The sequence below is a fragment of the Canis lupus genome, chromosome 12 (assembly GCF_003254725.2).
Source record: "Canis lupus dingo isolate Sandy chromosome 12, ASM325472v2, whole genome shotgun sequence".
In the NCBI taxonomy this organism is placed as follows: Eukaryota; Metazoa; Chordata; class Mammalia; order Carnivora; family Canidae; genus Canis; species Canis lupus.
The window spans coordinates 71,012,529-71,039,802 of NC_064254.1; the positions used below are offsets into that span (position 1 = coordinate 71,012,529).

General features: G+C 35.8%; 1 long non-coding RNA gene across 1 annotated transcript; it reads left to right on the forward strand.

The window, feature by feature from the left end:
* On the forward strand, nucleotides 1-27,049 carry LOC112658547 (uncharacterized). The gene is made up of 4 exons (XR_003135776.3): nucleotides 1-228; nucleotides 3,330-3,420; nucleotides 4,280-4,554; nucleotides 26,676-27,049. It is a non-coding gene; the product is annotated as an uncharacterized LOC112658547 (long non-coding RNA).
* Nucleotides 27,050-27,274: the final 225 nt, after the last annotated feature.

Below are 27,274 nucleotides of genomic sequence, written 5' to 3' on the forward strand. Positions count from 1 at the left end.
AGCGGCAAGACAGGAAGTCCATAAGAAAGCTGTCCAGACTATTCCATCATCACATCTCTCTGAATAAGCTCCATGATATAGTCAGTATGTCACAAATCCCTTGTATTGTGATGTATTCCTCGTCTGTGCCTTCTCAAATCTTTATCCCGGTGAACTGCGGCTGTAAGTGAAAGCAAAAAGAACTAGGAAACATTATGGATCTAATATTTCCTTTCAAATCAGTAATAGGTATGTCCCATATTTTTTTGATCCAATAATCAGTGAAACATTTATTTATTTATTTATTTATTTATTATTTTTATTTTTTTGAAACCTTTAAACATAGAGTTTAGTTTTGATCTCATTTTAGTGTACCAGATGGGCGTATTAATTTTGATTGGGGTTTTCCAATTTGAAAAATTGGCAGGTAAGACCTATAGATGAAGACATTGGGTAGAATTTTTTTTTTCTTAGATTGGAGCAAATTTGGTCTTGCTTTTTTTTTTTCTTTTCTTTAAATGTATAATTACTTTTGTTTCGACGTGGATGGAACTGGAGGGTATTATGCTGAGTAAATAAGTCAATCGGAGAAGGACAAACATTATATGGTCTCGTTCATTTGGGGAATATAAAATATAGTGAAAGGGAATAAAGGGGAAAAGAGAGAAAATGAGTGGGAAATATCAGAAAGGGAGACAGAACATGAGAGACTCCTAACTCTGGGAAACGAACTAGGGGTGGTGGAAGGGGAGGAGGGCAGGGAGTGGGGGTGACTGGGTGACGGGCACTGAGGGGGGCACTTGACGGGATGAGCACTGGGTGTTATGCTATATGTGGGCAAATTGAACACCATAAAAATAAATTTATTAAAAAAATGTAAAATTACTTAAGATGTCATCTTTGCTCTTAGACTAAACTGTGAAAAACAGTGTTGTGCCAGTCTTAACCATAAAGCTTTTCAGATAGCCCCGAAGTCTTTTTCCTGATAGACAGAAAGTCCTAAAATATGAGTTCACAGCTGATGAAAAGCTTGCAGAAGATCTGGGTAGCATCAAATCCGAGGTAAAGTTCTATAAAATCCATGTGAACTTAGGTATCTACCATAACCAAGTACACTGAAAGACACTTCCTTCACCTTGAAAATATTGTCAATAAAATAAGGTAAATATCCATTTCTAGGATATACCTAGGCTATCATTAAACTTCTAAATGAGATGACTTGTTTGCTTAAAAATTTCCTGGCAAAACCTCAGTCATTTCTGGTTTTATTAATATGACAATTATTCCTAGCTGTAGCATACAAGGTGTCCTCTTATTGGTCAATGTATCTGAAAGGGGAAGATGGGGAGGACACCTGACACCTGGACCAGGACCTGGCTCACCAGCTGAATTAATATTATAATTCACAATAATTATTATGAAATAATTAATTATTTCATAATCCACAAGCAACTCTATGAATTATGATATTTAGAGAAGGAGACCAGTACACTTGGCATTCATAGCAGCCAATGTGATAAAAAAGTGACATAAGATGACACATTAGCCAGGGTTCTCCAAAGAAATAGAACCGGTAGTGTGTGTGTGTGTGTGTGTGTGTGTGTGTGTGTGTGGAGTGGGGGATTACTTCAGAGAAAGAAGAAACTTATTTTAAGGAATTGCCTCACCTGGCGGTGGGGACTAGCAGGTTCACAATGTGCAGGGTAGGCCAGCGGGCTAGAGAAATAGGGGAGCTGTGGTTTGAGTCCAGAAGCAGAGAGAAACAGAGACAGAGAGTCCCATTTCTCGGTCCTTCAACTGACTGCATGAGGCCCATTTACACGCTGGAGGGCAACATGGTGACTCAAAATTTACTGATTCGATTATTTCCATCCTCAAAATACTTTTCCAGAAATATGTAGAATAGTGTCTGACTAAATTTTGGCTACCAGAGTCTAGCCAAGTTGTTGACACATGAAATTAGCCATCACAGAGCGTCTTCCTAGTTTCTGAGATAGGAGTAAAGTCTTCAGAGGAAAACACACTTTCTTCTTCTTCTTCTTCTTTTTTTTTTTTTAATTAAATCAGTCCATGCAGTGCCATTTCTCTCTTATGGTCTGGTGGCCACAAAATTCAGATGTATTCTGCAAAAGATTTAGAAATCTTGCTGAGAAAAAGTTAGGTCTGTATCACTGGGTTTGGTATTAATGCAAGAAGCCCATGAGTCGACCCCTGAAATTTTTTACTTTGGACATAAAAATTAATATCAGTTGAAAAGTTTTTTTTCTGTAGGCTAAGCTGGCTTTCTCCTTGTGCCGCTACTGAAGTTACAAGTAAGAATCTGGAAAACAACATTGAGAAGCATGTGAGAAATGCCTTGGGTTTAGATCCAATTTACTGATACCCTATAACTAATCTGTTAGAGAGTACATTTTCAAAGACTAGGAGCCTTCTGGCCTGGTTATCATTGATATTGAAATAGAAAATAACTAGAATAGACAAGCTCTGTTATGCATAAAGAGAATAGAGAACTGAAAAAGACAGTGCATTAAAAAATATATATACCTTAGAAAATGTATTTAATTACTTTGTCAGTAATTTTGGTAAGCCATGGTTTTCAAGCTCTACTTATTTCTTAATTTTTTTAGATAGTCCTTGTAAGAGTAAATAAATGATAAAATACTAAAAATTGGAAGATAAGCATTCATTTTCATAGTTACTACCTTTTCTTCTGGTCTTATACTCACAATTTCTGTTGTGATACTAAAACTGTTTCAATAATATATAATTTATAATTTTGCACGCTGCTTCTCAGAACTTATCACATAAATATTTTTTTTTATTATACAGTGTCTGGCAAATTCTAAAAACATTTGTTAAATATATGAATAAATGAATAAGTTAATGAATACAGCTATAAACAATTCATGTTAAAATTTACCATAGAAATTATTTTTAAATTTTGGCTCACTTAATCAGGCTGATATACCATAATTATCTAACCATTTTTCATATTATCCTGCATTTAGGTTATTTTGAGTATTTTCTCTTATGTATAACAATGTGATAAGCATCTTCAAATATAAATTTTTTTCTGCTTTCAAGGTTTTTTTTTTCCATTACGTATATTTCTAGAAGTGATACTATGTACTTAAGTATGTAAATATTTCCTAAGGAAAAAATCTTCAATTTATCTGCTAAGGTCATTAGTGAGGTGACAAATTCTTTGTACTACAAAATCACAGGTCAAAAGATATTTTATTGTTGCACAAACTAATGATTGTTATGAAAAGAGACGTACTTGCAGAGATGCAAAAAGCAGTGGAAAAATTTAAAAATATATATATTTCTTTCTTTCTGATATTCCTCAGATAACTTTTAAAGCCCCCAGCATTCCTAACTTCTGGGCTTTGGAGACTCAAGCTGACAACAACAGAATTTGACAAAACATTTCAAAACTAGGTATTTTGATTTAACTATTGCTTTGGATTACCCAAACCACAGCTTTTCTTCATATGAAAATTCAATAGTAGTATTGAAAAGAAGAGGGAGATGAACAATGGTGTATGGTAAATACACACTGAGTAAAATTAATTGGCTTGGACTAAAATAATAAAAATTTAGATTTTTATCTAAAGAGCAAGAGTCCACAATAACGATAACAATGTTCTAAACATCTACTATTGTTCTTTCTTTGTGTTCATAACAGGATATTGCTCAGGGAGAAACCGAATGCTAATATAGCTGGCGATGCATTCTTCAGGCCCCCAGTACAGGTGCATAATAATAGAAAAGTGCTGCCTTAGGAGTTTATGTTATACAACCCATAGAAAATATGAATCTGAAAACATACATAAATTGAAAACTAAATCCCTAAATCACTAACAGGGTTTGAGAAACAACTTAAGGGCAGACGCTAAAAGTAAACGTGTCAAGAGAAGGTGCAAATAAGTCAAATCTCTTTTGTCACTTCTTTGTAGTATTGAGTGGGGAACAGCCTGGGTCTTACCTCAGTCTTTCCTTGGTCAGCCACCTGACCACAGGCCCAGAGATTTATTTGGTGTGTGTTTCGTTTTCAATATTTTTCTTTTTTATTTCTTGAGACTCTTATCTCCATAAGATCTTCCATGTTTCTGTTGCCCCAAATAATCCCTGTATTTCATGACTTACCTCCCTTTAGGCAATACACATATGACAAAATTAGGGAAGTTGCAAAGGTTTCAGGAACCTAATACAGTTTTCAGTTATTGTTATTGGACTAAAATTCTTGCTGTTACGAGATAGCATTATAAATTTACCTATTATCTAACTTTCTCCTCAGAAAAATGATAGATGTAAAATAGGAAGGAATGTTCCTTGTTAAAATGGATGGAAAATGGAATGGGCCTTGTTAAAAACTCAAAGTACAGACAGATACGTATTGATGACCCTCAACATTTGGTGCGTGCAAGAACGAGAAGCACCCTCAGGGCCCTGTTCTGGAATTATGACCCCTGGACCAGGACATCAGCATCATCTGACCCAGAGATTGTTAGACCCGCAGATTCCAAGGCTTGCTCCAGACCTGCTCAGTCTGCATTTGAACAAGATTCCCAGGTGAGTCCTATGCATGTGAAACTTTGAGACTTGTTGTGTGGTTCCATTTATATGGAACATCCAAAAAATACAAACTGATATAGACAGATAGTAAACTAATGATAGTCTGGACAGGGGCAGGAATGAGGATGAACAGTAAAAATATATGAAGATATGAGGGATCTTATTAAGGTGTTGAAAATGCTCTAAAATTGATTTCTAGTGATGGTGGCACACACTGATAATTTTTTTTTAAGATTTTATCTATTTATTTTAGAGAGAGGGAGGGAGAGGGAGCACAAGCCTGAGGAGAGGCAGAGGGAGAGACTCTCAAGCAGACACCGTGTTGAGCATGAGCCCGACGCAAGGTTCCATCTCATAACCCTGAGATCATGAACTGAGCTGGAACCAAGAATCAGAAGCTTAAATGACTGAGCCTCTGGCACCCCAAAGATTGGTAGAATTTCTATGTTATTAAATTGTACATGTAAAATCGGTGGATTATATAATATGTAAAACACACCTCAGTAAAGAGAAAAAAAAAAGTGGTCAACATGGGGGTTCCTGGTCTGATGCTGGATCCCATGTGATGCGGTCTAGTATGGGCCACCAGCTGAGAAACACTGACTAAACGAGCAACAACCCAACCCGCACATCCACCCCCATCTTCATTTCAACCTCACTACTACTTCTCCTTCTCCTTCACGTGGCCTGGAGAAGTCTAGGGTCAGTGCAAGTAGCTCTACATTTTTTAAACTGCTGGATAATATATTCTCCAGTGTGCTTGTGCCCTTTAACTATATCTGTAGTGATGAGATTTCTTCAGTATTACAAATAATGTTGCAGTTGCATCGTTTAAAATACGTGCCTTTTTATGCATGTGCAAGTATTTCTTTAGGATAGGTACATAGAAGTAGAAATTGAATCTAACTGTGTGAAAATTTAAAATTGTAATAAGTATTGTTGAAATGATGTCCAAAAAGCTGAACTAATTTGCCCTCCACCAATAGTATTAGAATGGCCATTTCTTCACAATGAATGATGAATAAATACAATCAATCTTTTCCATTTTGCCCAGGTGTTGGGGAGAAAGACATAGTTCATTATTTGAATTTGCATTTTTTTCAAATGCTAATAAGACAGAGCATACTTTTAGTATTTTTTTTTCTCATTCCATGAGTTGATTATTTATTTTCCTTGACTGTTTTCTTTGGGATTACATGTCCTTTTCTTTACTCATATAAACTATTTATTGTGGCAAACTAATTCCATGTTTCTTCTAAAAGCTAATACTGAAAGTTATCCTCCCAGTATTTTATTTACAATTTTACCAAGTAAATGGTGTTTTTCATTATTTCTAGCTTTAAAACGTTTATATAATTAAATTTTCAGTCTTCAATTGAATGATAGTTAGGGATGTAACTTTTCCAAATGGATGTGTATTAGTCCCAATGTCATTTATTAATTAAGTATCCTTCTTCTTACCAAAAAAGAAAAAGATGAATTTGTTGAAAACTAAATCCCTATAGATATCTGGACCCACTTCTGGGGTCTTTATTTTGTCCTGTTAATTTACATCTAATCCTTGTCTAGTACAATTTCTATTACTGCTATTTAATAATGTATTTTACTATCAGATGGGACTGGTTTTCCCTCACCACTATTCTTCCACACATTTTTTTTTCTGTTCAGTAAAGAAAAAATAAACAACTTGAACTGTCTTTCAAAAATAAATAAATGAACATCTTCCTGTTCCTTTTCATTTTCCTTCCTTTTTACAAAAAGCTGCTTTTAATGAGGTAAAGGGTGCCATGACATACATCCACATTCCCTACTTTGTGAAAAAAAAAATGCTTTGTAAAGAAAAAAATAAACATGTGTTTAGAAGTTTCTATATGTCAGGCATCTTAGCAATAGTTATTCTCCAAATAATAAAGGGCAGAGGGGAATGGACAAAAATGAAGGAGAACCACCCTAAACTGTTGGCATCTCCAATATTTCTATATTATGATTTCTGTAAATGATTTTTAACCTTTAGTGAAAGAATGTGGTAGGATATCTACACAAATAAGAAGAATAGAAGGTATTTCCCTTGTTTAGTCAATTAAATATATATGAGAGTAAGAAATAGCAACTGGGGAGCAAGTCAGTTGAAGAGTCTCAATACTAACAGGTTTATTCCAAATCTACTTTTTTCACTATGTAGATCCCTTTTTCAATATCATTCACCTGATTATCTTTCTTTGTCCACTACTTTAATGTTGATGTTTTTCAGAGATCAATTCTTGCTCTTCTTATCTCCTTCTGGGTTTTGTAATCAATTGCTTTTGGGGTCCAGGTTGGTAGCAGAAGGGAGTGGAGCAGGCTGTTTAATGAGATAGAGCCTGGTGAGGGCTAGAACAAACTAGAGAGGTCTTTCCCCCACTTGAAAACAAAACAAAAACTCAAATGCAAACATTTAGTAGACATTCCACTGACTCAAAAAAAAAAAAAAAAAAAGAAAAGAAAAAAAAAGAAAAAAAGCACAACGTGACAACCTTTGAATCTTTACTTCCTTGATCATCTCTTCCCAAGTCTAGAATTATCATTTATCTGCTAGTTACTCCCAAATCTCTCTCACTAATTTCGTTTTCTCTTAGTTCCAAGTCAGCATTTCCAACTCTGTAAACAACATCTCTGAGACAGGCATCTAAAACGGAACAGATGAAGTGCACTAATTCTAGTCCTGTCTAAACTTGCTCCTTTTCATTTATGTCTCATTTGCTTCTAAAAGCAGAATCTTGGAGGCCAACCACGGTTCTCCTTCACTCCTTACCTCTAAATGAGATGCAAGTCAGATTAAAATCAACCCGGGACTTTGCTAAAGTCTGTTAGTGATCCCTATCCCCAGCTCACTCTCTCATAACATTTCTGTTCTGGCTGAGTACAGCATCCTCCTAATTACATCCACAATTTTCTAGTGTCACATTTCAGCTTGTTCTCTGCTCTTTTTCCTCTATGATCTTTCTAAAATAAGACTTTAATGGAAACCCTTCCCTTGAAGTCTTCAGTGACTCACTGGACTTTGGACACATGCCTACTATTCTTATGTCTGCACCTTTGCAGCCTCCTTGCCATCCCATTCCTTCTCTCATCTTCAACACTACCTTTGCTACCCATGATCACCAACCGGCATGTAACATGTGTACTCCAAAACCCTTATGCAGGATATTCTTTTTACTTCCTGGTACTTTTTACCATTTCCCCCTTCGCTTTCCACGTGCCTAACTCTTATTAACACTACAGGCCCCGGCCTTGTGTAATTCACGCCAGGAGATTCAGAGTTTCTTATGTTTATGCTTATCTTCAGATGTATCATGTGTACCTGTATCTTATTTTTACTTGTTCTCCCATTCTCCTCTGAGCATTTTGAAACTAGTGACTTAATCTTGATGATTTTTCATACCTATGAAATTTATCTGGTACAGAGTAGATATTAAATAAATGTTTGCTTAAGTACATGGATGATACAAGAATAAATGACGCAGAATTAGCCCAGAACTTGAGCGGTGCAAACATGATGTAGGAAGGAGGGCAATGCTGTGGTGACAAGTTTTGTTGACTCTTTCATGTGAGGGACATTAGACATATTGGATATAAAGAAATATGAAAAAATACAAATAATGCTTCAGGGAAACCATAATAAAATCCGATTTTTAGTGGGTAAACTATGTGACTAATGGATCTTGGAAATGTAAGGTTTAGAAAAAGAATCTTCTTCTTCTTCTTTTTTTTTTTTGGTCAAAATTAAATCAGACTTAAGAGTATTAAGTTTTATTTCAGAAAAATTTCGGGTTTTTTTCTAAAGATTTTGTTTATTTATTCATGAGAGACACACAGAGAAAGAGAGGCAGAGACACAGGCAGAAGGAGAAGCAGGCTTCCTGCAGGGAGCCCGATGTGGGACTTGATCCAGGGTCTCCAGGATCACACCCTGGGGTGAAGGCGGCGCTAAACCACTGAGCCATCTGGGCTTCCCTTATTTCAGAAAAATTTCTAACACCTGTGGGCATGTAGTTTTTAATAAACAGTTTTATTGAATGTTTTGTTACAAAATTAGTAATTAGTTCAAGATAAAAATTTCTATTAGCGTGAGGCTCTGCCAAAATTTGCTATATTGAAAATGTCATAGAACACTTTGATGTTGTCAGTGTTAGAAGTTTAGGTTGATTCCTTTTTGAGACTACTAGTGACACCTCAGGCTTTACTGCTTAACTATTTTTTTAATGGAATTATTTGACCAAATAAATCATAAAATAATGTATTATGATGGAGTTCCTTTGTTTGGTAATTTACTTGAATGCATGTGATTTCATATATTCCCTAAGTTTATTATGAAAAAAAAAGTCTTAATATAGAATTAGAGAATCTGAATGCTTATGAACTGAGATCTCTGCATTCAACCTAATGTGAAGGGCATAGCTTTGTTTTAATCCTTGAGTTGATCATCTGTAAACAATAGTTGTGTAAGTACAATGAAATGCTCTACTATAAGCAAGGATCGATATTGCAAAATTCTGAAGTTCCAAATTTAATCTAAAGATTATAAAATTATGGACAGAAAAAAATCTTTAAGGTTTTGAAAATGAAAATATTTGAATATTACCAAAGTAGGATATAGGGAGAGTAAAGAATTAAAAATCTGAAGTGAAATCCTAAATTTAGTAGATGTGATATGAACAACGGAAAACTAAAAGGGCTAACAAGGTAAAATCTTGTTTTTAAGAAGGAAATTTCCACTGGAAATCCAATTTACATTCGGGACATATGAAGAAGTCAAGTGCTATTATGTTGGGGCTATGAGTTCATTGCTGGGCTATTTGATAGTATGATTTAACCTCTTCTAATGTGAGGGAGTAAAGTCCAAGACCAGCTATAATCATGGGCTGCAGAAGGGAACAAAACACCCAAACAATGCCGGCACCTGTAATTTTGCCTGCAAGCCTAATACTTGGGCTGAGAATTTCCCAGTAATAATTAGAGAATAGGATTTGGATAATTCTCTTTGCTTGAAGTTTAGTCAAGAAAAGAAAGGCTGAATGATGGTCACATCTGGCAGCCCCTAAGCCTAGTACCATGCAATTACTTTCTTTACTGAAGATTTAAGGAACCAAGGGGGAGGATAATATAATTCTTGGTTTAGAAACCATTAAGTTATAGAAATGAAGTTTTAAAAACATTTTTCTTGTCTGCTTGGATAATATGAACATGCTATCTCTGAAGCTTTGCATCTTATGTATTTAACTGTAAACAAGTCATTGTAAAAAATATTGGAAAATATCAGTGGCTCACCTCTTCCAAATTATAAATATATATATGATGTCTACATATGCATATATATATAAGTTGCACATATTTCTATATAAATATGTATCTATATATTATGTTTATATATGTTATATAAATAAATTGTACATTTAGACATATATTATGTATTTGTAATATATAAATAATATATACATATATTTATATATAATACATATAAATATATAAATCAAGTATAGAAAATATAACACCTGCTTTAAATATCATTGAAACATCAAATATTCAAACATTTAGATTTGATTGCAGCTTGAAAATATTTACAGAGAACTCTAAGAATAGTTAAAAGTAAGAAATATGTTATACATTTTTTTTTTTAGATTTATTTATTTATGAGAGACACAGAGAGAGAGAGGCAGAGACACAGGCAGAGGGAGAAGCAGGCTCCGTGTGGCGGGGAACCCCATGTGGGACTCAATCCCAGGACCCGGGTCACACCCTGGGCCAAAGGCAGGTGCTCAATCACTGAGCCACCCAGGGGCCCCAATATATTATACTTTTATTGTAACACCAGTAACAAAACAGAAGACAAAAAATACTAAAATAAGGTGTGACTGACTTAATGAAATGTAATACTCTCTGTAAGGTAGAGAAGAAGCAAAGAAGCATATGAACGATGCTATGCTAAAGCCTTAAAAAATATGAAAAAGGAAAAAATTAAAAGACTTGTAACCTCCTCGTATCAATCTTGTATTACCTCTTGCATACTTACTTCTGTAAGTAAAGCCTTCAAGAATATGAAATTATGCAAATGAAGACATCATGGCCATTCTGAAGTTAGATACTGTTAAGTCTTGATTCTATTTTTATATAATTTATACACAGAGGAACGTATTCACCAGTGTAACAGGCTGGTGGCATGAAATGAAATCAGCTTTCCTTAAATTATTCTCCAAGAAAGCTTACAAAAGAGGTGTAAATGTTTACCCTAGCACCAGAAAAAAAGACTGTTTATCAGCATTTAGGAGAATTGCATTATATTTGTGACCCAGGGTTAGTGGAGGGCAAGGAGGGCCGTAGTGTCAGCTGACGGGGCAAGTGTGTTTTTCTCTGGGGCTCACAAATGCCGTGGCTGGCCTCTCATGCAGCACATCCTCAGTTTCCCCAGCGGCTCCACCCCCTATCTCTGCCACCTCCACAGTGGCCGCTCAAATGACTTTCCAAACCGCCCCTTTGGAGGAGGTGGGTTCCTTTGCTCAGTTTTCTTACTCAAGCATACATCTGTGGGGAGCATCCAATCAGACTTTTTTTTTTTTTTTTTTTTAATGCAGAAGTTTCCAGATATAGTTAGCTCGGCTATGGTGGTCTTGAAAAGTCAAATTTGTTCCAAAGCAACAGATAGATTAAGAAACAATTGGAGCACAACACAAATACTGCATTTGCCTATGTGCAGTCTCCCCCACAAAAACAAAAACAAAAACACAAAAACAGTAGATGACGAATGGAAGAAGCACGTTCAGCTGAATACAACAAAGTGAAGGGATTCGCCAAACAGGTGTGCCCAGCTCTGGTCTCCACCAGTCTCCCTGCGGCCTGGGAGGCGGCCCTTCGCGTCTCTAATTACAGCTTTCCCTGTTCATCCAGATAAACCCATTCCTCCATTTTACAGCAACTCACTAGGTGAGAGCTGTTTATGCTCACTGCTGACAGTAAACAGGTAGTTTTCCAGGTACAGGACCATATTTATTGCAGTATTTGTGTATTTCTTCAGAATTTGACCTGTTTAAAAATGTACTACCTCATGTTGCAGCAGAACTAAATGTGTCACCAAAAGTAAAATAAACTCTAAAATTACTGGGTGCTACCGTTTGTTTCTAATTTTCAGAGCAAAAATATGTCAGAGACTGTTTAACTGTTTATGGGAAACCTGGAAAAATGACTGCTTCTCCTAACAGGAACCTTTTTATTTATTTATTTATTTTTTAGTTTTTGTGTTTTCTAAAATTATTGTCATTATAATGTGCAGTCACATCTGTGCAGCCCATTGCCATCATAAACGGGCAATAAGAATCGGAAATAGTAAACTAGGGTCCCTCCAAAAATATTTTTCTAGTTTGCTTAATCTTATTGAGACAGATTCCCCATTTCCAATGAGGTTGTATAAGGACTAAATCCTGAGAAAACCTGTAAAACCTGGAAAAGACTCCAAAATAAAAACAAATATCTGAACTGTTAAATATTTATGGCTAATTTATCAACATACTACTCAAGATTCTGGGGTAGGTCACATAAATCTTTAAGTTTTTGTCCTTGTTTATTTACAACTTAAATGAGATCCATAATACTTGTCGGTTCCAACTACCATGCGAGGATTATTTTTAGGTATCTTACTTAATATTTAAAAATTCATTGAGGATCTAAAACCAATTATCTAAGTTTCCACCTTAGGAAACCAGGAAAAGAATAGCAAATACAATCCAAAGTAAGTGTAAGAAAAGAAATATTAAGAATTAGAGCAAACTTCCAGTTATAAAATAAGCCCTGAGATGCAATGTACAACAGTGACTAAAGTTAATAATATTTTATTGTATTTTGGAAAGTTGTTGAGGATATAAATCTTAGAAGTTCTCATGATAAGAAAAAAATTGTAATGATATGTAGTGATGGATATTAAAGACGCTTATTGTGTCTTATTGATCATTTTGCAATATATATTTATTAAATAATTATGTTGTATACCTGCAACTAATGATTTTATATGTCGATTACATCTCATCTTATGAAAAAAGGAATTAGAGCAGAAATCAATAAAATTGCAAAGAAGAAATCAATAGAAAATATCAAAGGAAATCAAAAGCTGGCTGTTCAAAAAGATCAATAACACTGATAAGCTGCTAGTCAGATTAAGAGAAAGAGAGGGATAACACTAATTATTAATACCAGAAGTGAAAGGACATGGTTAGGTATCTTATAGACAATAGAAGCATGAAAAAGAAATGCTATGACCAAGTCTACACCCACAAATTTGATAACCTAGATGAGATGGACCAATTCATTAAAAGATACAATATGCTAAAGCTAACATAAGAGATAGACAATCTGTATAGGCTCATATCTATCAAATAAATCAAATCAAAAATTAATAATCTCTCAAAATAGAAAACAATAAGCTCAATGAGTTATTAATTAATTTAAATGCTTGATGAACTCTGTCAAACATTTAAAAAAGAAATTATACCAATTCTCCATAGTCACTTTAGGAGAATAGAAGAATACTTCCTAACTCATTCAGTGAGATCTGCATTATGTTTTTTTTTTTTTTTTGAGGATCTGCATTATCTTAATATCAAAACTAGACAAAGACATTACAAAAAGAAAACTATAGATCAATATCTGTCTTTCACATAGATGCAAAAATCTCAACAAATTATTAGTAATTAAATCTGACAATGTACGAAGAGAATTATACACCACCATTAAGTGGGATTTATCCCAGGTATGCAAGGTGGTTTAAAACTAAAAATTCAATTACTATAATTTACCACATCGACAGACTTTAAAAAAAAAAAAAAAGCACAGAAAACTCCACATAGTTATATTATTGAGCTGAAAAGGCATTTCATAAGATCCAACATTCATTCATCATAAAACAACAATAACGACAGCAACAACATCTCAGTAAACTAGGTAAAGAGGGAAATTTTCTCAACTAGGTGAAAAATATCCACAAAACCAGTTAGCATCATAGTTGATAGTGAGAACCTCAAAGCTTTCCCACTGAGCTCATTTACAAGACAAAGATGTCTTATCTCTGTTTTTCTTAATATCAAACTGAGCATTCTAGCTAATGCAATAACCAAAAACAAGAATAATGATGATGATGATAATAATAGTAGTAGTAATAATAACAATGTATAGGTTGGGAAGGAAGAAACAAAATTGTCTTTATCTGCAGATGACATACTCGCCTATCCAGAAAAATCTGAAAGAATTGACAAAATAACTTTTGGAAATAATAAATGAGTATAGAATGGTTTCAGGATACAAGGTTAATTTACAAAAGTCAATCACATTCCCATGTACTAGGAATCAACAAGAGGAGTTTATTTTATTTTATTTATTATTATTATTTTTTTAACAAGAGGAATTTAAAGTTAAAAACACAGTACCATTTTTATTAGCAGCCACACAAAAAATACAACACTTAGGCATACATCTTACAAAATATGTACAAGAGCCTTAAGAGGAAAACTACAAACCTCTGATGAATGAAATCAAAGAAACAAATGGTCACAGATAGGTAAACTCAATATTGTTAAGACATCAATTGTTTCCATTGATCCATAAATTCACTGCAATCCCAATCAAAATTCCAGCAAGTTATTTGGTGGATATGATCAAGTTGATTGTAAGGTTTATGTGGAGACACAAAAGACCCAGAATAGCTGACGCAGTATCAGAGAAGAACAAAGTTGAGATACGGACACTACCTGACTTCGTGACTAAAGTTACAGAGAGGAAGACAGTCTGGTTTTGGGAGAGGAATAGGGAAATAAACAATTGGAACAGAATAGAGTCCAGACCTGCATAAATATAGCCATCCGATCTTTGATAAAGGAGCGCTAAATGCAGTGAAGCAAAGATAGTCTTTTCAAAAATAGTGCAGGAACAACTGGTGCACTACAAGCAAAAAACCAAAAATGAATCTAAGACCAAGACCTTACACAACTGTCTTCCTGGTATTGTTTTCATTGTATGTATTTTTCTTTTTTCTTCCTTTTCCTTTCAACCCATTGTATCTCTTATAGGCAGCAGGTAGTTGGATTTTTCAAATGCGATGTGACAATTTCTATCTTTTGATTGGAATGTTTAATTTATTTCAATGTAATGCAATTACTGATAAAGTATGATTTTGTTTACCATTTTACTTTCTGTTTTCTATATGTTTTAAGTCTTTCTTCCCCTCTATTCCTTCATTCCTTTTGTTTCTAAATAGATTTTTTTTTGTATACCACTCTAATTTCTTAATTGTTTCTTTTACTATATTTTGACAGCTGGTATGGCTATATATGAAAAACCTACAGTTAACATCATGATTCATAGAAAAAATAGAAGAAAAGCTTTTCTTCTAATATCCGGTACAAGGCAAGGATGTCCATCCTTTCTTTTTCTATTCAACATAGTGCTTGAAATCTTAGCCAGAGCAAGTAGACAAGATAAAGCAATAAAAGACATTCAAATTAAGAAAAGACATAAAATTATCTATTTCCAGATGATGTGATCATATATGTGGAAAACTCTAAAGACTCAACAACAACAAGAATTTTAGAACTAATAAATAAAAAAAAAAAGAACTAATAAATAATTCATTAAGGTTGCAGGAGACAGTGACATCACCAAGGAGGAGTCGTAGGGGACCTCATCTTCTTATAAAAATCTAAAGCGAGTTGGAAGATTTGTATTCTTTTGAGAGGCCCTAAGGGAGAATCCAGTTCCTTACATAGCTCAATAATAAGAGGATGAACAGCAAAGCTAAGAAATGGGAAAAAGATTTGAATAAAGATTTCTCCAACAGGGGATCCCTGGGTGGCTCAGCGGTTTAGCGTCTGCCTTTCATCCAGGGCATGATCCTGGAGTCCCGGGATCGAGTCCCACATCAGGCTTCTGCATGGAGCCTGCTTCTCCCTCTGCCTGTGTCTCTGTCTCGCTCTCTCTCTGTGAGTCTCTCATGAATAAATAAATCAAATCTTAAAAAAAAAAAGATTTCTCCAACAGAGACATACAAATGATGAATAAACACATGAAAAGATGATCAACACCATTAATCATTAGAGCAAAAGAACAAAGAAAACCTCAATGAAATATCACTTCATATGTATTAGAATGGCTAGAAATAAAAAGACAATAAAAAATTTGGAGTATGTAGAGTAACTGGAACCCGTGTAAATTGGTATTGGGAATGTAAAATGAGGCATTCGCTTAGAAAACCTTTCAGGAACTGTCATGAAGTTACCATACGACCCAATAATCCCAGTTCTAGGAATCTACTGAAGGGAGAAATGAAAACACTGGACCACACAAACATACGTGTGCCACTCTGATAGCAGCATTATTAACAATAGCTTAAAAGTGGAAATGACCAAATATCCATTAACTGATGAATGGATCAGTAAAAGAGGCGTATTCACACAAGGGAACCTTATTCAAGAATAGAAGTAGAGTATTGTACATTCTGCAACATGAACAAGCCCTGAGCAGAGTGTGTTGATGACAGCATCCAGTCACAAATATCCACTTGATATATGATTCCATTTATATGAAATGTCTAGGGCAGGCAAATCTAGAGCGAGAGGAAGAAGATTGTGGGTTTGCCTAGGATTTGGGCTTAGATGTGAAGGAATGCGGAGGAATTGCTAATAGGTGCACTTTTCTTTTTGGGTGATAAAGATGCCCTAAAATTTATTTAAATAATATAAATTATTTAAATATATATAAATAAATAAAATTTATTTAAATAATAAATATTATTTATTTTATTTATTGTGCAACTCTGTGGATATACTACAGAGGGCTAAACTGTACACCTTAAGATGGTGCATTTTATGGTATGTGAGTTACACTCAATAAAAGCATTATAAAAAATAATTGGGCTTCTTATTTCAAAGTTACGGCATAGAAAATTGTGTCGTATTTACATCCATGGAAACTTTGCAAGGAACTTTCAGGCTTACCTCACAATACATAAATTCCCTTTTTTTTGAAGAAAGCAATGTTATTGTCTATTAGATTTTCAGGAAAATATTTTTCTGACAATCTATTACACATCTCTTCACTTTAATATTATTATTCCTATTTACATACCCAATTCTTTGTTAATTTATAAAGGTGATTCCTGGTTGTTAGTGGTACCATAGTTACCAAATGAAAATACACAACACCACCGTTGAATTCCAATTTAAGATGAACAACAAACCTTTTTTGTGTGTAATATGTTCTATGCAATATTTGGGACATATTCATACCAAAAATATATGTATTGTTGATCTGTAATAGACGTTTATCTAGGTGTCATATTTTTTATCTGAAGACCCTACCTATTGTTGGAATTAATACAGCAAGTAAACTCGACAACGGGTTGTAAAAAGTTATGTGTTGGCACGAGGCATGCCAAATTGCCGCTCTACACATAGTTTTAAGAGGTTTCTGTTCCCATACGTGTTCGAAAAAGGTAGAAAGCTTAGATGTTTATATGCGAACTTTCGACTTCACAAAGGAAGGGGGAAACAGCCTACTGGAAATTGTCAAATGCCTATTTCTACCATGACTGAAATTTATAAGAACATCATAGAAACAGAGTAAAGTTTTAAATGAAACCCATTCTTCACCTCTACACGGTCTATACCGATGACAGAAACTGTACTTTCAACCTGACCTTCAAATCTCCCAGAGTGTTTTTTGAATCCTATTCTGAACTTACTTTGAATAGAATACAGACGATTGGACATTTACTTGATGGAAAATTTTATAGACGCATTGTTCCATTATATACATCACCAGGGCACGTTGGATCATACGTTTTATCCCGAGGCCTTTTTCTAATCATTTGCTGTAATTGCAAATGTCTCATCTTCCTTTTAGTTCATTGCATGCAATGATGGGTATTGCTTTGCTAATTAGTAGGATTATTTACCATGGAAAATATGAAAATTACCTCTCTTGGATCTTAGGAATATTGGGAAATGACTATCATAGTAAGACTCATATTTGCCTACTGACTCTATTAACCCTCTAATTTTTCCTACTTATTAAATCATTAAAACATGGCAATTCAGACAACTCCTGTTTGTCTAGGCACAAGGAAGCTGTTTGCACATTATTGGATTAATAGTAAAATAATGCCTTTCAGCTATTTTAATTTTGAAATTCAATTTTAATAGAGGGAAATAGGGAGAGACATATGGATCCATCTCACAAAGTAGTTTTATATTCATTTTAAATCGGTGTGGTAAAGATAATTACAACTTTTCAGAGCATTGTGGTACTGTTTAGTTACCAGAGATTCACGATTCAGTGTGTGTTCTTCTTTTGTTGTTTTCATCTACATGACTTCAACTGAATTTATCATAGCTTTCAAACATTGAAAATTGATATGTAGATCATCCAGTAAATCACATACCAAAATATGTATGCCAGGTTTTTCTACTCAAATATTTTGACTACAGAATCTATTTATGAACAGATTCAATTAACTTGCTGAACTACTACCCTGAGAAACACCCCTTGGGGGAACACAAATTTAGCATAACTTTCTCTTTTATTCAAAACTGGCCTTAATACCAACAATTTCATTTCTGTCAGTAATATCAGCATTCCACTTATGCAAGGTTGAATCTTTATGTTATTGTTGTGGAACTAAAGCAGAGAGACTAGATATTATCATCAAAACTCCATAGACTATGTTTCCTAATTCCATCAAGTCATTTTTGTAGAATTCGAACATATATACAAAAATCATAAAAGAAATTTTAAAAAAGATTTTATTTATTTATTCATGAGAGACACACACAGAGAGGCAGAGACACAGGCAGAGGGAGAAGCAGGCTCCCTGCAGGGCTCTTTGCCCTGGGCCAAAGGCAGACGCTAAACCGCTGAGCCACCCAGGCATCCCAGCAAAAAAAATTTTAAAGATTTTATTTATTTATTCATGAGAGACACAGAGAGAGAGAGAGACAGAGAGAGAGAGAGAGAGAGAGAGAGAGAGGCAGAGACACAGGCAGAGACAGAAGCAGGGAGCCCGACATGGGGCTCGATCCTGGGTCTCCAGGATTACACCCTGGGCTGAAGGTGGCACTAAACCGCTGAACCACCCAGGCTGCCCAGAAAATTTTTTTTTTTTTTTTAAAGAGAGAGAACACAAAGGATGTTGAGGGAGGGAAGAGGAAGAGAGACTCTGAAGCAGGCTCCACATGCAGCTCAGAACCCCATGTAGGCCTTGGTTTTGTGACCATGAGATCATAACCTGAGCTGAGACCAAGAGTCAGATGCTTAACTGACTGCACTGCCCAGGTGCCCTAACATCATTTTTCTTTTATTTTTTAAAAATAATTTATTTACTTATTTGAGGGAGAGGGATTTGGAGTGGGGCTGTGGGCAGGGGTAGAGGGAAAGGGAGAAGCAGATTCCCAACAAGCAGGGAGACCAATATGGGGCTCAATCCCAGAACCCTGGGATCATGTCTTAAGCCAAAGGCAGACACTTAAGCAACTGAGCCACCCAGGCGCCCCCATTTTTCTTTTGTTAGGGGCAGGGTAAGAGGTATCACACCCGGGATGCCTGGGTTGTTCAGTGGGTTAAGCTCTGACTCTTGATTTTAGCTCAGCTCATGATCTCACGGTTGTGAAACTGAGCCCTGCAATGGGTCCCATGTTCAGTGTGGAGTCTGCTTGTCCCTCTTCCTCTGCTCCTCCCTCATCCACGCATGCTCTCACCTCTCTTTCTCATTCTCTCAAATAAATAAATAAATAAATAAATAATAAATATCTTTAAAAAAAAAGGAAAAGATATATTCAGTACACAGTGCTAATTCTAGGGGCAAAATTACCTATCATTAGTTTTTGAGACAACCTACTAAGAGGATTAATGTGTATAGTGCATCTCCAAGAAGCGAACAACATAAAAGATAATCAATATCAACAAGCTGTATGCTGTGGGGTATGTCAACTAAGAAATTGGTATGCATAATTATAAGAATTTATTCAACACTGCTTAAGGCACAGAAACCTTAGCTAATAAATACAAAGAATGAGGATCACACAGAACAGTTTCTCTATTTTGAAGTTTTAGTTTATACCACCACTTAGATCAGATATGTCTTCCTTAATTCTATGCTTGCCAAATTCACATCTGAGTATAAATTGATTTCCCATGGATTTGGGTTTTGGGCTGGAGCCCAGAGCAAGGACAAGTTTACATACCCTCTTCATAGTTTTTCTTCCATTGTAGCTATTTTGTTTTTCTTTTTCTGAATCTTACATTGATCTCCCGATTTTATTTTTCAGGGCCTGATCTCTTTACGTCTTGATATTTCAAAACTATGAGTAGATTCCATAAGGTGCTGATCTTACCAGCATGGCTTAGGCTCAGATTGAGGCTACCTTCCAACTTTACCAAGGCTACTACGTCACATCAACTATTTGAGGTTTTCTTTTGATACTTGAAATGGTCAAACTGTTGCATTCTACACATATTTCCCTTTGCCCTCCCTAAAAAGCATTAGAGACTAACCAACCAACAACAGAAAACCAGCCAGTTATTGTTAGCTCCTTAGACTTTCATTCTGTTATTGGTTTCTGTTGTGGTATAACAAGTTACCCCAAAACCCAGTTGCTTAAAAGAACAAACAGTTGCTAGCTCACGTAATTTTCAAGCGTCGGGAATCTGGGAGTAGCTTAGCCAGTCGGTTTTGGTTCAGAGCCACTTACGAGGTTGTAGTTGGAGTATCGGCAAGAGCTGGCTGGGGTTGAAGAACTTGTTTCAAGAAGGTTCAGTCACATGGCTGTGCTATAGAGGCTTCACTTTCTAGCTGGACGTTGGTTGGAAACCTCAACTCCTCCCCACGTGGGCCCTCCAGAGAAGGACTCCTGACGTGCCAGCTAACTTCCCCAAGAAACCAAGCGAGGAGGAATCCACAATACATTCTTATGGTGTCGTCTCAGAAGTGCCCCACCATCCCTTCCACTTTATTCTACTGGTTGGAATACACCCAAAGAGTCATTGCACCCAGCTGACAAAGTGAGAGGGGAATTAGGCTCCACCTATTAAAAGGAGGATACTGAAGAATTCGTGTGCACGTTTTAAAACCACTTTACCTTCTAATATCTGCGGTGTTACAACAGGTCAGATGACACCTTCTGACACCCGCAGGGCTACAACAGATCCCTGCAGATGGTCCTGACCCTACGATTTTCTTTCTTTAAATCCAGATGGCAGAGAGTAACTGAATTATCTTCTAGGGGTTACCTTTCCTCATGTTACTTCACTGCTCAAGGACTTAAAGAAGTTTCCTGTAGCTTCAGGTTGACTTCAGATTGACTTCAGGTTGACTCCTCTGTCTACTTCTGATGCTGCCCATGACCTTCTCCTGTATGATGAAGGCTGACTTTCAATATGGACTGAATCTTGTCATAAAAATCTCACTTCTGATGGAAGCATTCTAGCCACCAGATGGGAGATCGCCTCAGGACACTGCAAAGACCAGGCTCGGCTTTTACCTTCCTTCTCAGCCCCCCCTTCCATCCCAACACCCACTCAGATCCTCTAACTCTTCCAGACTCAGCTGAAGTCCCCATCTTCTCGAAGACCTCCCATACCTCTTTCTTCTGAGACCAAAGTGCCATTACGCCTGAAGTCGCTCATGTCCTCAAAGGGCTTCGGTGATGGTTGTGTTGTTCCCTCCAACGAGATCACGAGCTTCACAAAGAGAGAACCTATTTTGTGCACTTTTAGGTTTTCATAGCTCCTTACACAATTTAGGAAATATATGAGGTTATCAACAAACGCTTGCTTTTTAAATTTCTCTTGAACAGGCGATTGAGGAGTGTTTTCTATATACTTTATGTAGAAATAAACAGAAATATAGAAACAAGAAAAAAGGAATCCTACTTGTTCTCGGGGTATATATTCCTTCTTCTTTTCTTTGTTTAATATAGAAATTTAAGATGTCCAGCCAAAAGTTATCTCATGATTCCAGGCTGAGTTTAAAATTGGGAAATAATTCATAGTAGCAAAGGTTCTATTTGCAAGCATGAAATTCACAATGTTAGTATTCATATTGATGATGATTGAACCCAAATAACTTTTTTGGTCTCACTTTTCTTAAAAATATAGTTATTAACATAAAGAGAACATAAGGAATATATTATTACTTCTAGTTGCTCTGGGCACTTTACATGTAGAACAATTTGATTTTTAAAAAGCATTAATTCTACATTAGTTTTTTTTTTTTTTCCCCTCAGTTCAAAGGGAATTCTTCTGTGGAGAATGTCTATTTCTCCAGAGCCTTTTAAAGAATATCTTTAAAAGTATTAGTTGCCTGTAGTGTTATTTTTTAGAAAAAAATATTCAATTCAATACTGTATTTTATGTTTTCGCTTGTTTCCTTTCAAATTGTTACTCCTTTTTCTAGGTAAGTAGTAATTATAGAAAGAAACCTTTTTTGATATAATTTTGTTTTTTTAAAAACTTTGTATCATGAAATATTAAACTACTTATATGAATTAATGTTTGAATTTAGTAAATTGTAATCCTAGACTATCACCACTGCATTTCTGATATAAAATTGTGTTTTTCATTGTATGTTATCCATTTACTGCATTGGTGAAATAATTTTGCTAATGTTTGTGACATTTACAGTAAGATTTGTAGATAACATTGCAGTGGTTTTAAAAAATTCTGTTTGTTAGATATTTGATTTTATTTAACAAAAACTTATATAGAACTAAGCACCAACAGCCATCCTAAATGCCTCACAAATGTTCATCTAGTGCTCATGACCGACCTATGAAGGAAATGCTATCTGCATCCTCATTTTGCAAATTACAAAATGGAGGCACAAGGAGGGTAAGGAATTTCAGTAAAGTGGGTTAAGGACAGGTTTTGAACCCAAGTGAAACAAGAGAAAGAGGTTTTCTTCTTTCTTTCCATGTACATTTGAAAGACTTAATCTGTGCAATTGCTTGGAGTATGTTTGGAGATAGTAGTTCACTGAGAATTTTATTAAGGCAGTGGACATAGTTGTATTTTTGTAGAAAAAAACTATTTTAGTCAGATTGTCAAAACAGTTTTGTACTTAGAAACAAAGTACCCCCATAATTTTTTTAAATCCCCTACGCCTTTGATTGTTACCACATTCCCATTTTTATATATTGTTTGAGCTTTCATCTTATTTTTTTGAGTAGATAGCTAATGATTTAACTAGGATGTAATTTTTTCTGCAAAGAATATAGTCCTTTGGTTTATTTATTAGTCTGCTCTTTTCTGTTGGTATATTCATTAATTTCTAGCAGCAAAATCTTAGTTTATCCTAGGAGTCCAGAAGTCCTGATCCTTCTTCTACTTATCTTTTTTTTTTTTTTTTTTTTAATCTGTCTACTTAGGTTATGGCTGCTTTTTGCAAACTTCACTGTTTTATCTTTTTCTGGTGCAAATAACTATATGGTGCTCACAGTTAATTGCTGAAAAATTCTTGGTCATATTTACCTAAGAAATTTATCCTATCTCTTGGAAATCCAAAGAGCCCCTGAATGCACCTTTAATGAACTACACATATATGCCACTTATTAATAAGAAATTATAGCAGCTACCATTATCATTGTCCCAAAGCATTTAAAGTATAGCTGATTAACATAGATCTAAATGATTTGTCAGTTACACTTAAAAAATACTTAATGTACATTCTAAAATGATTTGTATTTATAAATTTAGGGTAACACTCAGTAAACTTATCCACAAAAGCAGTAAAAAAAAAATATGTTGTCCTAAGACTTTCTTCTGTTTTCTTGCGGTGTCTTTGTATTCATGTGGTGACCTTGAATCAATAACATAAATAAATAAATGTTTAATCCTGAGAGGATTTTGCCTCCCAGCGATGGTTTATAATCTACAATTGGTGCTCATTGATATTTTTAGAGTTGGTGTTTACTATATATGCCTGACTTTCTTCAAGGAAGTTTGGCAAATATTCTATTATAGTCAAAAAAGTATTTCAAAGTCAACCTTCCTAAGATTTCTAGAACCATAAGGTCAAGTGTGTCCACAGTCCTAGAAAAAAGGAATTATACCATTTAAATAGCTACTCTAACATATAAAGTGGAAATGAATGCCTTCGGTAGATTTAGATCTACATGCTATTGAATGAACAAGGCCAATAATATAAAAATTGTGAAGTGTGTTCAAATTAGAGCCTCCACTTTCTGCACACATCACAAAACTGATCTTACAAGAGGGTCGTATCTCATAACAGTGGCAGGTTCTCTCTGCATCCTGAGGTTATACGAGATTATCAATCATATAATCAAAGTGTCGATTAATGTCTTTATTCAGGCCCTAAATGGACAGAACCACTTAATTAATTAATTAATTAATTAATTTTTAGAACCACTTAACTTTTGACGTAAGAGACAGTCCAAAGGTTTTCATCAAATGAATATCACAATCGTGTGCAACCCATTGTTGAGGCCTATCAACTAAAAATCTCCTACATAATTATCACTCATATAGATTAAAAAAATTGATGTATAAATAAATGAACAACCATTTAGATTGCCATTTAAAATCTGGGAATTCTGGATACATAGGTGATCCTACATAAGTGTAGAAAAATCCTCCTTGTCTGAGAAAGCCAATCAGATACTCACTTCTGAGAGGATGACTGTGTATACATAGCCCTCCACCCCCATATTAATCATTACATAAAACTCATACATAATCAGAGAAATTAAAGAAAGGTTCAAAATTAACATTCCATCTAGCCTCTGTCAAACTCCTTTAGTTTGACCAAGAGGATCCCAACACATTTGGGACTTTAGAGCTCAAAACCAGAACACAATATATGCTCTTAGTAAGTCATGAATCTTTAGTCTAGGATATCTGATTACTCTAAGTTGGACTCTGTTTTGTATCTCGGTTAAAAAATATCATCTGATGTTTGAAACAAATTCTGCTGGTATTATGGAGTTCGTTCTGATCCAGTCTCTGCCCCCATCAGCTCGGGGCTGACTTATCTTGTGCCAGGCATGGTCCAAGAATGGCAGGCAGGCCTTGGGACTACTGTTAACCCTAGCTTTGAAGATTTGGTATGGGGTTTAAGTTGGATAAACAGGTCTCTGCCCTGCTCTTTGTTCCTGTGACAGTTGTTAAAATTGTACTTCGTTTTAGAAGCCTGCTTAGAATTCAGGGCAATTTCTCTTTATGGACCCTAACTTACTTTTGCCATCCTCACTCCTGAATCAAGAGCTCTGGTCTTAAATCCTGACCTTTGAATGGAATTCCACTACTTCTGATAGATGCCTTTGGTGGTGCCTGCATGTTCTGGAACTCCTGTGAAGCGGCAGCCTCCAGATACTACACTTCATCTTGGAGCCCCATTTGCAGGAGATTTGCTGAGCCTGAACTCTGTTTCCTTGTCCTACTTAATCTCCTGTCAAAACTCATGGCTGAGTTGATGCCTGGTACTTTTTCCTGCTCTGGTGGGTAGGGCTGAGACAAGGTCAAGACTCTCTCAGCCCAGACTTCCTGTTGGAAGTGATCAAACACACCACCACCCAGATTCTTAAACTATCAAAATATTTACTCACTAGATGTTGATTGCCAGCTATTCACACGGTCAGCGTAAAGAGTTGTAGAACGTGTGGAAACAAAACAAAACAGAACGACCTTCTAATTCTTTCCTTTCCAAAGATATTCAAAAAAGCTGTTAGACAAATGAATAGTCACGAAAACACAACTATGAAAAACACTTTCCATGCAGTCAGCTGCAGATGCTGTGAATGCCGTATTTGAGAAAACTTCTTACCTTCTGGGGTACACTGGTAGGAACATCTCAGCAAAAATAATTTCCCACCAGGAGAATAAGCTAGGAGGAGAGCAAGATTGTAGGGGAAGGATATAAATTGATCATGGGATACAAGGGAGATGCTGGAAATAATTTGAATATTTTGTATGGGAGTTTATTGAGGCTAGGAGTGCATTGAAGAAAAACATCTGCGTCAGCTTAGGAATTAGCCAAAACCACTGTCTCTGGCATTGGACAGACTAGCATTGGAATCCCAGCTCTGTCATTTGGTAGCTGTCTGATATTGGACACATTTCCTAAATTTTCTAAGTCTTTGTTTCCTCCTCTTTGAAGAGGGAATAGCAAACATATCTCATGAATTTGAAAAAAAAAGTTCAGTATGCTAAGGCACCCATTACATGATAGCTATGTGCTACACCGACTAGAAACTACATTTCGAATGTTACAATTAGAAAACTATATTAGAATGCTGGGGATTATTATTTTGCCCTCTGGATCCATTCTCAATTTTCTCCATCTTGCTCTGTGCCTCAAAAGGTAATATTTGTAGGTTGCATAAACGAATTCTCCTATTCTTTAGTTTCCAATTAGCTTAAGGCAAAGAGAGGATTTGAGAGAGAAATTTTAGTATGGAGAAGAGTTAGGTCTGGAGTATTTCACTGGATCTATCTACCTACCTGTCATCTATAAAATATAAAATATAATATAATATTCTATATACATCTTTATCTCTCTGAATAAAAAGAGAGAGAAAGAGAGATGACTATTATTTATACATCTAAAGGAACAGAAGGAACAGAAAATTGAGAGAGTTACTTGTCCACCTATCTATCTCTAGATCTTCCTGTCTAGATTTTATTTAAGGAATTGGCTCACATGACTGTGGGGCCTGGCAAGCCTGAAATCAGTGAGGCAGGTCAGCAGCAGGCTGGAGGCCTTGAGAAGAGTTGGCTTTGCAGTCTTGAGTCTGAAGGGATTCTGGAGCAGAATTTCTTCAGGTACTTCAACATCTCCTGTTGACAGGACTGACTACATAACTTGTGGGGTGCAGGGGAGACAAAATGTGGGGGACCCAGTTAAAAAAATTATTGAGACTTTCAAGGTGGCAATAGTAGAGCACTACCCCAAGCACAGGGTTTGAAGCGCGGGGACCTGTGTGACAGTAGGGATGGCAGGCCCAAGAAGCCAGCCCTGCGTGTCCACTTGCCTGAAACCTACCCACATGTGTGAACATCTCCTTATTAAACCTTTTCTCAATTCCCCTATATAAGTGTATCTGTTTCGCGTGAAGACCCTGATGCACACAACCGGAATGAAAGCAATACCAGGATTTGAGAGTCAAAGCTCAGTGACTGTAGAATTTGTCTATTCATCCAATCTTTTTGATGAGTTTTATTTTCAGAAGAATGCGTTGACTGTGAAATATTCTGAAAAGATCAATGACCCGAATCCATGGAACCTGGAAGCATTCTCGTAAAGAAAGGAGGATTCCTATCTACAGATGGCCAGGGCAACAACTGTGGAAAATGAGCATGAGTTTATTTTGTACTTACTAGATGTCCCCTGCTTTTTGAAAGTTTGAATCATGCTCCTTTGGTTTTACAAAAGTCCTACACTACTACCTGTTTTCAGTAACCAAAAGAAAGCTGAGGACGTTTTTCACTTTTACAATAAAAGTTGAAAAGCAAAAGTCGTGGTGAGCATTTGATCGCCGTGAGCCCTTACGGAGGTAGCGCGCATCCCAAGCAGGGAGGGCGGCAGGACCAGGCTCCCTGCCCTGCTCTATCCTGCGCATCTCAGCAGCTAGGACCATAGCTTTGAACTGTGTTGGGGGATCTGAGCTTTATCTCAATTTATTTCATGTATCTGT